Genomic DNA, 12,535 nt, shown 5'->3' on the forward strand with positions numbered 1-12,535 from the left:
AAAGAATTGAGGCAGTTCTGAAGGCAAAAGGGAGTCCAACCCGTTACTAGCATGGGGTACCTAATAAAGTGGCCGGTGAGTGTATATATATATATATATATAAAATCATGGTATTTTCTTTCAATCCTGAAGTGAATTCAGTATGTATGGCAAATGGCCAATACCTCATAGAGCTTTATCAACTCCATAAACTGATGGTTAGACAACTACTGTAACAGCAATGACAGAAGCTGTGGCATGCAACTGGAGCAGGGGCGAAGTTAGAATTGGCAGGGGGTGCTATTGATCCCCCTGAAATCTGATTGGTACCCCGGGGGCCCTCTGACCATCAATAACAGGCAAGGCGGGTGAAGTGACTGGCCCAGGAACACAATGACTGGGACACATGGGTCAAGGGGCTTGAACTGGCAACCCCTACTAAATGTATTTCCTTCAGCTTTTTTCTAATACACATTTTGAGGTATTGCATCAGAAAGAATGATGGAAACCACAATTTTGAAAACAACTACCTTTAATTCACTAAGGTTTGCTCGCTTGACGTGCTTTTTGGCTTTTGCAAAAAAAAAAACAGATTTATTAAAATGGGATATTAAAAACACTTTTTAAATCAGCTCTGACATAGCAAAATTTTACTTTACAAGACTGATTAGCTGTTTCTGCTCTCGCCATCTGTCTGAATATTCCCATTATGCGTGTAAGCATGGCAGATAGCTACCATTACTGACATTTTAAGATCACTCGATGGCAAGACATTTATTAAAACATTCCTCCATCACTGATCTGTGGTCGGTGCTAGATAGCAGCCTCTTCTTCCTTCTTACTACAGCCATTAATGTCAACATGATGTGGATGACGACATATGATGACTTCAAACTTTGTGGTTTGGTTAATTCGCTTTAGACCAAATAGAAACACCACAAATTTGCATGGCTACTGGTTACAGAACAAACCCCTAACTCCTGAGTCACAGCTGCCCAAAATCTGAATTTTTTTTCCGTATCACCAGTAAAGTTAGAGAAACATAAAACCCTATTTACAGTTGTGCTTTGCCAGTACTTATTGTCCACAATGATATATTTCATTTATCCATTCTCAAAACAGTTTTCAAAATCGACATATGTAAATAAAATGAGAGCACATCCAAATTTAGGTGTTTCTCTGGATACTCCTGTTTCCTCCAGCAGTTAAAAACCTGGACATTTAGATCAACTGGTCTCTGAATTGCCCATAGGTATGAGATTGTCTATGCTTCTTTGTGCATCTGTGTAGGTCTGTAATTGACTGATGTGTTTGTCCAAGGTTAGCTTTAATGACTGCTAAAGATGGATACCAGCCCACCCTACAACCCTGCAAAGAAAAGCAGTTATGGAAATAAGATTGGGCAGATTTCTGTTTTATTCAAATTATAGCATTTTTTTTCCTGCACGGTGCTCTTATTTGATGCATATTTGCAGCAAACAATTGTGCACTTTGAATCTGTGTTTTTGTTTTTTGTGCTCATTTTTTTTAAAAGCAGACTGACCCTGAAATTAGGAGCCAGGACCTGTTTGGGAAGGTTTGTGGTTTTATTGAATAAATTCTATTTATTCATCTTAATACAATGATGTGTTGAACACTAAAAATGACTTATCAACGTGAAACGTGTACACTATAAGCTTGACTATGATCTGAGTGAATGCACCTATTCCCCCATATTCATCATTCCACATGTTCCAAGTTTTTATAGCTATATATAAAATCAAATAGTATAGCTTCATTTCTAATTGTGTACCTTTATTCCTTAATATGCGTTATTTTAATCAAATTTTCCGTAGAACACAAACCTTCTGTGTGATTTTTACCTGGAAGTCAGAGCTTACCTGCTTGGCCCAGAAATCAATGGATCTTTGTGCTGTGTCGCTTTAAGTACAGCAGGCAGTGCTGTTGGTCCATGTCGGAGCGCAGGGCGCACGGTGCGGCGCTTCCTCCCTGCAGCATGAAGCTGTCAGCACATCGGACAGCCGAGAAAAAGAGGGAGAAAAACCCAAAACCTATCTATCCACTGCTTAAATCGAATCAAAGCGTCGACTCAAACAAATTACAGCCGTGATTGCAAGGGGAAGAAGGGGTGTGAGCCCTGGGAGACATAAACACTTCCCCTTCCCTCTCCGAGCGACACGCAGGAGCGTGCAGCGGGTTTCGCAGTGCACAGCAGGCTGGAGCTCATTACTGAACCAGAACCCTACGAGCTTGGATCCACAAACGAACCTCTGAAGCCTGGAAACATGACAGACAGGGGAGTTGTTTATGTTGGAGGTAAAACATCTTGACCGACTCTGACAGATAACCATCATCAGCTGAGTTTCCCTGCATACCATCTGCAGAGGCTTCATCTGGATTCACGGTAGAGGTAAGGAGAACACAGTCTTCATTCAATTCCCTCTGTTGAATTCAACCTGGAAGAAAGCCATTTGCTGCAGTAGATCAGTTTGTAAGTCAGAACTATAAAGCAGCAGCGGCTGGATTTGTGGTGCAGGAGTCCTGCTGGTTCCTGACTGAAACAAGAACGCCTCTGAGGTGAAGAAGTGATGAAAAACCTTAACATCCAGGTATTAGTTATGTCTTAAACAAATGAAACGAATTTTTTTTTAATTAGATTGATTTTAGCAATGCTGCAAGTTCTTGTGAGCTTACTTTCCTCTATTGAAGAGATATCTCTTTTATTGGTTAAATCTTTTTGCTTTTTCTTTATCCACTGACTTGTTTGCTGGCCTGTGAAGAAACTTCAGTCTAACCACCTGCATGGTTGGTGGCCCACAAACTGAACCATTTGATTACCCTGGGCCCCCAAGTGTGAAGATACTGGAATTTCATTAGAGACTTACTGCTAATTTTTAACCACAGCTGCAAATTCACACGGGCTGAGCTGAACTGCTGTTGAGCCCCTTTTGCTTCCAAACTTTTCATCTGCTGACCCAGAACAATAACAGCTGCAGAGAATTTCAACCCCAGTTATTTTCAGTTGAAGTGTATAAATCTAGATAATAAGCCAATTAAAAGAAAAGAAAAAGTGTACTCCTCCCTTCAGGTCTTTCTAGGGGACGTCTTCCTCAAATATTTTGAATCCTGGATAATTCATGACTGATAGTAGAGTGCACTAGGACAAAGGCAGGCAATTCTTTTTCCCTAGAGGCAACATGCATGTGTAATTGATTGTTGTATAAGGGAAGGGTCACTTGCTAAAATGTATTAGATTTCAAAACTGATTTTTCCGCTGTTTGAAACAGTAATTAATGCAACATGCAATGCTGACAACTAGAACTATATAATACAAAATAAAAAACACTTGTATTGGACAGGATATCTAGTCTGATAATGTTAATCATAGCGGTAATTTGCTAAAATAAAGATCTTTATTTACGTACTCCATTCTCTTCCAATCTCTAAAGCTGTAATCTTTTCTCTACAAAGAAAGACGGTTTACCTTTTTATTCAGTAAATGAATACATGAGAACAGGGCTATTTGGAACATGGACATGGTATTATCCTAACATGTCGCTAGTCCTTCATATAGCAGTACATAGAGGTGCATGACACACAATCATGCACCCCTACATTTTCATTAAGTGTGGATGGAAACTGGAGTATCTGAATAATCACACCCCCTAAAATAAGGAGAAACTGTGCAAATTATATGCATGAGAAAAGAGGAATTTGGTTCCAGTCCTTAGTGCAAGGTAGTGCTAACAAGTACACTGCTCGCATTCTAAGCTGTCCCTTTTAACATTATTAATTCACACATAAATGTTGAAAGTATTTCTGTATTCTCTCGTCTACCATGAAAATTGGGTCAGGCAAGGGTCCAAATACAGTTAAAACATTTTCTTTCCTGAATTAAAATAGCATAGCTGTGATTCTTTCCAATTAGGTTTGTATGCATGTCTGATTTGGGATGTTGTATCTCAAGTACAACAGTGACATCCTGTCCCTAACCTTAGAAACTCTCTGAGTCTTTTTTAAGTTATGTGGCTTCACCTTTGCTTTAGACCAGTGACTCATTGAAAGTCTTGTATTGTTTAATTGTTTTTATTTTCTCTTGTTTGCATTTTTGTTAATTCTGTGGTATTTATTAGTGCTATAAATCAGTAGAACCCATCTTCTATAGGGGTTATTTATCTAAATATCAAAACAAAAAAAATATACTTTTAAATATTTGCCTGAAAAACTTTATGCTTGACTATGCAACAAACTAACTATTACAACAAAAAGCCAAAGTATTATGATTTAATTGTAATCCTCCTGAGGAAACACCTCTACCCTCCCATCCCCTTTGGTGCGACTTTGTTGTATTATAGATCGCTGAGCCACCTATTATTGTGAAACGCTGAAGAGGAGGAAGAAGAGAAGCCCTGTGGTTCCTCAGATTGATTACAATGCGGTTAAATCAATTTATGAATGACACTAACTGCTCATGTTGCTGCTATTTCAGCACTTGCCATGACAGTGAATAAAAAGCAAAGAGCATGACAGGCCTCTTGTTTTGGCAGCTGGAGCACAGGCCACAGTTCATAGATTCTGAATCCAGACCAAGCTGAATTGATCAATGCAGTGAACCTTTTTGTAAAACATAAACTAAACCCACTTTTTATCTCTTAAAGGTCTAATGAGCATTTTTCATCCTGTTTTAGTTTGAATTTGGTTTCATCTTTAGCGAAAAAAATGTAAGTATGTTCTTTCACGACAATATAAATGAAATCACATGGATTTTCTTATTACCAACAGGTACTGCAATGATATGAAAGCCCTCTCTTCCCTCAGGCAGCCAAACACATACAAGAGGGGAATAACAGTGTGAAGAAATTAATGTTTCTTCACTCTTTTAAATGCACAATGTTATTTCCACTTCTGTTGCTAATGCTTAGAATGATCAAAGTAGGTGTTTTTTTTTCTATCCAGTCGTCCCCTTGGCATTAAAACGGAACCTTAAATGTTCAATAAAGATTGGATTTTAATAGTTGAAAAAAGCCTTTATTTTGCAGTGTAATGTTACATTTTTGGATTAGCTTTTACTGCAGAGGAGAACCTGAGAGTGGCCCCTAATATAAAGCCCTTTGTGTATCGGCGCAGCCCTAGAACCCTTTGAAATCCTCTCCAGCTTCTCTCCTCTCCTTCCCTCCAACCTCTCTTCAACCTGCCATTGAAACCTCTCCAGTAGCCCCAATCTGGAGGGAAACTGAGAGAAATTATTGTGCATACTTTGGCTGGTTATTACAGTAAACTCATGGCCACACAACCCTAACTGTGTGTGTGAGTTTGATAGGTGCACTACTTACTGATACATCAACGCTAAAAAAGGGATGTCAAGATCCTCATTAGAGCTCTTACAAAAATAGCTGCTGCCTCCCTCTGAAAGTCATTGAAATTTTCTAGCCCTTTAAAGGACAAATCTTCTTTAGTATTGTTAGCTGTGCATTAAAAGGGTTCCCTCTATAACCAGATACTCCTTCAAGGCATTAGTGCATCATAATGTTTTGTTTAATAGCAGGAAACTAAATATTTAATCCTATAAAGTTAATAAAGCAAGTTAGCTAAAGACCTTAGCATCGAGGGTATTTTTTTTCTTGAGAAAGAATGTCTGCTCCTATCCTCATATTTTTTGGGATTTGCATATTATGCTTCAAATCTACATTTAGTGTTAGATACTAAATGTCTTATTTCAGGAATCTCAAGTTCAATGCTTAATGATTTTGACATGGTTCTTGTCTAATTCATTTCAGATATCAAAAAAGGTACGGACGGCACCGTGATCATTAGAAGCTAGTTTTTCGGTTGTTTAATCATTTTTTAGACCTCATGAAAGATAAAAACCAAGTTGCACAGGTGCATTAAATGTTCCAGTTTAATTCCTAGTTATAAAAAACCTTAAGTGGGGAAAAAATATTTTTGGAGAAGCATAGAAATGTGAACTTGAAATCTGTAGGAATCCTGTAAGCTAAACATGGAGCACAGCAGCAAATTTTCAACCATGTTAGCTTTAAAGTGGTCATAGAATGCAAAACCGAGTTTACATTGTCATAGATGAACGATAGTTCAGTGGGTGAAATGGACATATAGAGAAGTTCAAACTTCATCGACAGGCCCGAGTTGACGTAAACTTGGGGATGGTGCCTTATTTGGTTCTAGCCTGTACTTTTGTCATGCCCCGAAATTGAAATACAGACCAGCCCACTGGTTCACTGGCCAAGGGATGGGGTGGGTGGTGTGGGACTGGACTGGACCTCAGTTGAGAGCAATGAGCATCTGGGAAAAAATACAGAAAAAAAAATACTCTGTGGCCTTATCAACTTTTCTATCTCTCTGTCTTTGATTAGATTGTTATTAAAAAATCTGATAGGGCTGATTAACAAAAAAAAAGGTCTAAATGGAGTTTTCAAGCCTTACAAATAATAAGCTGTGATTTACAAGCACTGGCTGCATAAAAGGCAGATGCATGTTCTACTGTGGGTGCGACTGACGGTTAGGTTATAAACATAAATTTCAAACATCCACCAAGCGGAACCTTCAGCAAACGCCTGGAGTTTGATAGGACATCCTTATCCAAAATTATAGCTCAGTAGCTGTCATTGTATAATATTTTTATGTCGATAAATATCAGTATTTATACCTATATATTTGTGCATTTTGAGGATTATCTCTACAGATACACACCAAATATCAAAATACATATCTTTATTGATATGATTAAAAAAATATCTTTCAGATTCATTAAGATACTTGTTGGTTTGTATTTGATGATTTTGCTTATACTGCCTTGTCTTAATTCCAACAAAGTGAGTCTGATAGGATGGCGATTCTGTGTTTTTCTGATTGGCCGTTGCTTCAAGATGAACTCAAAAAATCTAGGACAATGAAGTAAGTGGCATAGCTATTTGTTTAGTGTCTGTCTGAGGATAGGTTATTTATAATTTTTTGTATTTCAATAACTTTTTGCTTCTCTTTTATAGGTAGATGAATAAAGCAGGAAAGTAGTGTTCCACAGCCCCAAGTTGGTCGATGGCCTTTATGGTGTTTGTGCCTCTCAGTCAGATTTGCTGCTTATAATAGGATTATGCCCCAACCGCAGACTTTTTCCTTAAGACCTTTTCAGATAAGGCCTGCCTGGGCAGGTGGCAAGTAAAAAAAAAATACCATGAGCTAGAAATCGCATAAATCTGGGAGATTCCAAACTTAATCCCTGCCTTAAATCTGGGGCCTGTTCAGATTGACAGGCATTTATATATATATATATATATATATATATATATATAATATAATATATATATATATATATATATATATATATATATAAAATAAAGACAGGGATCTGTTTTGTTACCAGGAAGAAAAAGTAAAAACTGAGCATTACTTCACTTCCTAAGTAATGAACACTTTGGTTAACTGTATATATGAGACTAAACCAACTGATAAACTACAATCTAATTTATTGTGTTTTTTTGGTTTTCTTTTTTGCTAGAGACAGAAACTATGAGATTGAATTAAACATTAAGAGTGTTAAGTGTGCATTTAAAGGGGTAGATCTGGATTTTAAAAATTGATGTTTACCTGAAAGGATGTAAGCAGTTAACTAGTTCAAACCAAATATACCTCTCCCAATCTGTTTGTTTAGAAGAAAGCTAGAATAGCTGGACCCAGAGTCTGATGGCACAATTGTATAGCACAATTCAGTACAAAGACAATGCAAAATGCTTTGCATGATTAAAATATAGGAAAATAAATCAGAATCAAAGCAAGCAGGAAAAAAAAAGAAAAAAAATGCAGACTACAACAATGACGTCTTTACCACGACGTCTAAATGATGGCTAAATTTAGTTTGAGAGAGACCCAGACCAAAGTCTTCTCCACCTTCTCTCTTACAACAACTCCAGTCTACAGAAAGTCATAAAGACTAAAGGTATAGAGGATGATCTTTTATTTCTGGGTGGATCATCTAAATACGTGGTCCTCCTAATTGTTAAGCATTCTAGTGATATGTTAAGTAAGCCCGTCATGCATGCTCGTCTCATCTTTTTCTGTACATGCACATATCATTGGTGAGCTATGGTTTCTCACTGAGGTTCTTTGAAAATGGCAGAGGGTTGTAAGAGTAAAAGGGTCTACAAAGTGTATGAGAAGAAAAGAAAGGCGTCATAAGAGGCAGACATATTCTGGAATGCTCGACAGCAGCAACTAATAACAAAGTTGCAGTGGAGGAGAAGTTAAGTGACCAATGGGGAGAAAAAAGCAGTGATCATCTGTCCAAATGGTCAGTTAACTGAGTTTGCTATAAAGCCCACTATATATTTCCCGCTATAGCGATTGAGGGATTTTGGGGTTAGGGCGGATGTTCGGACACAGTAAACTTGTATGAGCTTTGAAAACAGCAACTTTTAAATGGAGCCTGCACAAGGAGAAATGGGCTCATCTATGCTCTTACACAAGTGTAATAGACTTTCCCTCTCAGTAGTGGGTACAGAGTTGTGCATGTCCATTTTTTTTTTAAGTGGAGCGGTGGAGTCTTTTAGAAAAATCGCGAAAATCCTCCTCAATACCTTTAATGCATCAGTATTAATTCAACATTTAAACTCTCAACCTGTTTGCCTCCGTGGTTATTTAGGTAGACACTGCTGGTTATTGACAGGGGAAATGATTGTAGGTAGGAGTGCACCACAGTTATCTTCCTGTGTGAACTTATCAAGAGAACAGCACATATAAAGTTTTTTTCAGTAGTGCAACTACCTAATAGAAAGGAAAAATAAAAAGCAACAAGATAAGTTATCCTAATTCTATATTTTTTTGTTTTTACAGCACTTTTCAAATGGTTACTCTTAATGGAAAGGCATTTTTGGCAATAAATTTTAAAAGGAAGATTTTTGGTTGTGCAGAGCCTCATACCCTCATTTCCTGTGTTAATAATCATTGGTATATGAGATATAACTGCACAATTCAAACATTAAAAAAAAGATTATTTAATATATGCAAATAGGTCTTTTGTTTACACTTGGCTCTTCTAACACAATTTTAGGCTTTAATCTCAGAGGATGTTTTGAATGCTTATTTGTTGTTTTTTATTGTTTTAAACTGAACATGCAATATGTTTATAAAACTAATTCATTAGAGGTCTGCATAAAATAGATCATTAAGTTTAAATAATTAAATCCTAATTGAACAGAAATGAAGAAAGGTACTGACACAGTTCCGGTATCAAAAGAATGCCATACAGCTTTTCTCTCTTTTTTTTTAGTTTTCAGAAAGAACAAATGGATGTGAATCTGCTCACCCAAATCTGCTTTTAAATAAAACTACTTGATATATTTGGTGTTCTTCACTTTGAAATTAGAAATAACTGAATATTTCTTGAATAAATAAATAAAAAAATCCATCTATTTTTGTCTGTGAAAAATAAACCTAAAAAAAAAACTCATTCTAACCAATGTTCTGCATCCAACATATGTGATGTTGGTTTGTGGGTAAGCCAGTGGCATCGGAACTGGCTCCCCTTCGTCTCGCCTAAACTGTTTACCCTCAAAAATTCCAAGGTTACTCTCTAAATATCATACTTGAATAACACAGGCGAGTGTATGAAAGCACTGAGAAATGAAAAATCGTAAGGAGGGGCACAAGTGAATACAAAAGACCCATTTTGCGGGGTCTGTCGTTGACCTTGAGACAGTGCCAGTCAGCAAGATTAACACATTGCCTCTGTAATTGCTCACCTGGAGTAGCAGACCCCTTGTTCTCTGTTCAACCTGATCCCTGCATCACAATAAGGTCTTTGTGGGAGTTTAACTGATGGGCTCTGTTTGCCTTAACTTCTGCACCAACAGAGCTTAAACATGCATTAAAAAAAGCCTTTAAACTAGAACATTTTGGATGCCTAGCCATGCATATTTGGAAAACAAAAGGTTCTCTGTAGCTCTGTGTGTGTGTTATGTTGTTGCTTTTGAGCTAAAGCACAAGTTATAACCACATCAAAGTTATTTATTCCCAAATTAAACCTAAGAAGACCTAATTTATATCTAATGGCACTAAGTTGTTAGAAATAAATGACACTGTCAATATTGGATTAACAGTGGCAATCAGCAAAGGAATGCTTTGTTTGCTGCACCTCAAACAGTGTTAGTCGGTCTGAAAACATAACACTGCAGTCTATACTGTTTAAAATCAGAGGGTCTTAGCTCTAAAGAAGATGCCAGGAGATTTTGATAAGTAGTGTACCTATGCAATCTGGCTGCACATAAGTAGGAGACCCCCGCCCCCTCCCCGTGATAAAGGATGGGAGTCCCCTCTGGCTCTGTCAGCCTGTAGTCAGCATCAACAGCAGCGTCTGATCTCCTCTCAGCATGTTGGGCTCTAATTGGGTTTTCACACTTGCTAGAGAAATTTGTCAGGTTGTTCTGAAGGAAAGCACAGTGCTACAATCAAGTTGTGCATCATTATGCTTCTACCTACTGCTGGAATTATAGGATGCTGAAGGTTTTTGAGGATATAAACCACTTTTACATACCACCTGCAGGGAGTATGCCATTAAAGGGTAATAGTAGCAATTCCCAATGATGGTTCTCTGCTCAGTAATTACATCCATTGGGATTTCATGTGAAAGATGTGCAGCAGTAACCCAAGCAGGGTTTATTTATAAACACCTAAAATAGAGGATTATTATTGCAACGTCCACAGTCTTAAAAGTGGTGCAATTAATTTTCCAGCTGCAGCCGGGATGAGAGCCTAAGTCTTTCCCCTTATCAGCCACTTTCATAAGTCCAGCAAGCAGAGCGCTATAACCTCAGCTCCTCCTTGACGCCTATGCTCTCCATCTGTCTGCAAATGGGTGAGGTTGTCCTGACGTCCAGAACTATCATATGCGGTAAATATAACATGGCTGGTCAGCCGCAAACCCACAGCCATAACATGTCAAATCATATTGCCTCCATTTGAGATTTCTGTGTCGTTGCAGATGTTGCATTCAGGTTGCTGAAGGGAAGAATGACTCATCATTTTAGTGACTTAGGCCTCAGACCGCACCTCAGTCAACCAGTGATTTAAACATTGTCCCAGTGTACGGCCAAACGTCTGCAGTGTTTGATTTATTTTTTTCCCCTTCATGCTCCATGTTGTTGCTTGCTAATTTTTAATTGTACCATTATAAAACAAACAGCTGGATTGTGTTAGGTGGCTGCATTGTTTCCTCCTTTTTCGTCATAAGATACTGTGGAATGTGGAAGTCCAAAGAGTTTGAAGAAGTTGGTATACCCTACACTGTGGTACAAAAGGGACAATGTTTTATAAATGAAGTTAAGTACATAACTTTATACAAACAGACCAAAATTGGGCTATATCCTTCTGCAATCAACAAAAAAATAAATAAAATCAGCTGTCTTTAAAAAAACAAACTATTAATATCAGTTTATATATACACTGTATGAAACCACACACCTTTTTTGCCCCTCCTAATACTGTAGCACTGGAATTGTATATCCTCCAATACAATGACTTGGGGGATACAAAATCTTTTTTTATAAGACTATGGCAGAAAGCAAACCTTAATCTTTAAGTTCATATTGCCTTCAGATGGTTGCCTTGGCTTTTTTTCAAACGACTAAACTGTTTTCTTTTAACCTGCGACTGCATTTAGTTTTACACTTCCATGAATTTTATAGTTTATCATTGCTAGTTGTGTTCAAAGAAGCATTATGCTACTGTACTTAATGGTTTGTTTACTGTCCTTTGACACAAAAAAAACACTATCTGGTACATAATAGGGCTGGGCGATATAGAAAAAAAGCTTATCGATTAAAAAAAAATGCATATTGATCGATATCGATAATTATTGAAAAGATTTGAAACCATATTTTATGTGCAGCTCTGTCTGGACTTTTTATAATATTGATAAATGATTTAAATTTAGTAAAAAACACAAACACAGACTTCCAATTAAATATTTATTTAACCAACTTTTTTAACCATAACAATTGTTTTAAAGAAAAATAACTTAAGAGACCTGAGTTATGTTATTAAATACTGACAAAGAATAAACTAAAGTGACCAAAATAAATATAGCAAATAAATAAATAGAATACTCTATTTGGGTGGGAATAGTACACCACCAGCTTGTGGTAATTAAAATATTGTAGGACTAGGCTACCATGTAAACTCCACTCAACAAAAACCAAAACCCAAACAAAAATCAACTCATCCTTTAGCCTAGCATTTCTATGGGGTATTTTTTCTCACCCCTATTCTTAGAGGTGCTGCTGGCACCTCGTTATGGTTCAGCTTAGCTTCCTGTTTTAACCTGAGTTATTACTTTGAAGTTGCTGGCCCCTCAGCATTTTTCTCTCAATTGTTAGAACTACGTGGGAAACTGCCCAGAACTGAATATATATATATATTTTTCAGCTCTGCGGTGTGTCACACGCATCTCTAACAATTGAGAGAAAAATGCTGAGGGGCCAGCAACTTCAAAGTAATAACTCAGGTTAAAGCAGGAAACTAAGCTGAACCATAACGAGGTGCCAGCAGC

General features: G+C 37.3%; 1 protein-coding gene across 7 annotated transcripts in view; it reads left to right on the forward strand.

Annotated features, from left to right (window-relative positions):
* The first annotated feature begins 1,941 nt into the window (after positions 1-1,941).
* The window catches only part of wscd2 (WSC domain containing 2), a 53,171-nt gene continuing 42,577 nt past the window's right edge, over positions 1,942-12,535 (forward strand). For 6 of the 7 annotated variants that reach the window (XM_015385046.1, XM_015385049.1, XM_015385044.1 and 3 more), the window contains exon 1: positions 1,942-2,389. The gene's annotated coding sequence lies outside the window, so the exon portion shown is untranslated. Of the gene's footprint in view, positions 2,390-2,569; positions 2,589-12,535 lie in introns of those variants that run through there. The other variant, XM_015385045.1, reaches the window with a different exon arrangement.

This window comes from Cyprinodon variegatus, unplaced genomic scaffold (assembly GCF_000732505.1).
Source record: "Cyprinodon variegatus isolate N-32 unplaced genomic scaffold, C_variegatus-1.0 Scaffold330, whole genome shotgun sequence".
In the NCBI taxonomy this organism is placed as follows: Eukaryota; Metazoa; Chordata; class Actinopteri; order Cyprinodontiformes; family Cyprinodontidae; genus Cyprinodon; species Cyprinodon variegatus.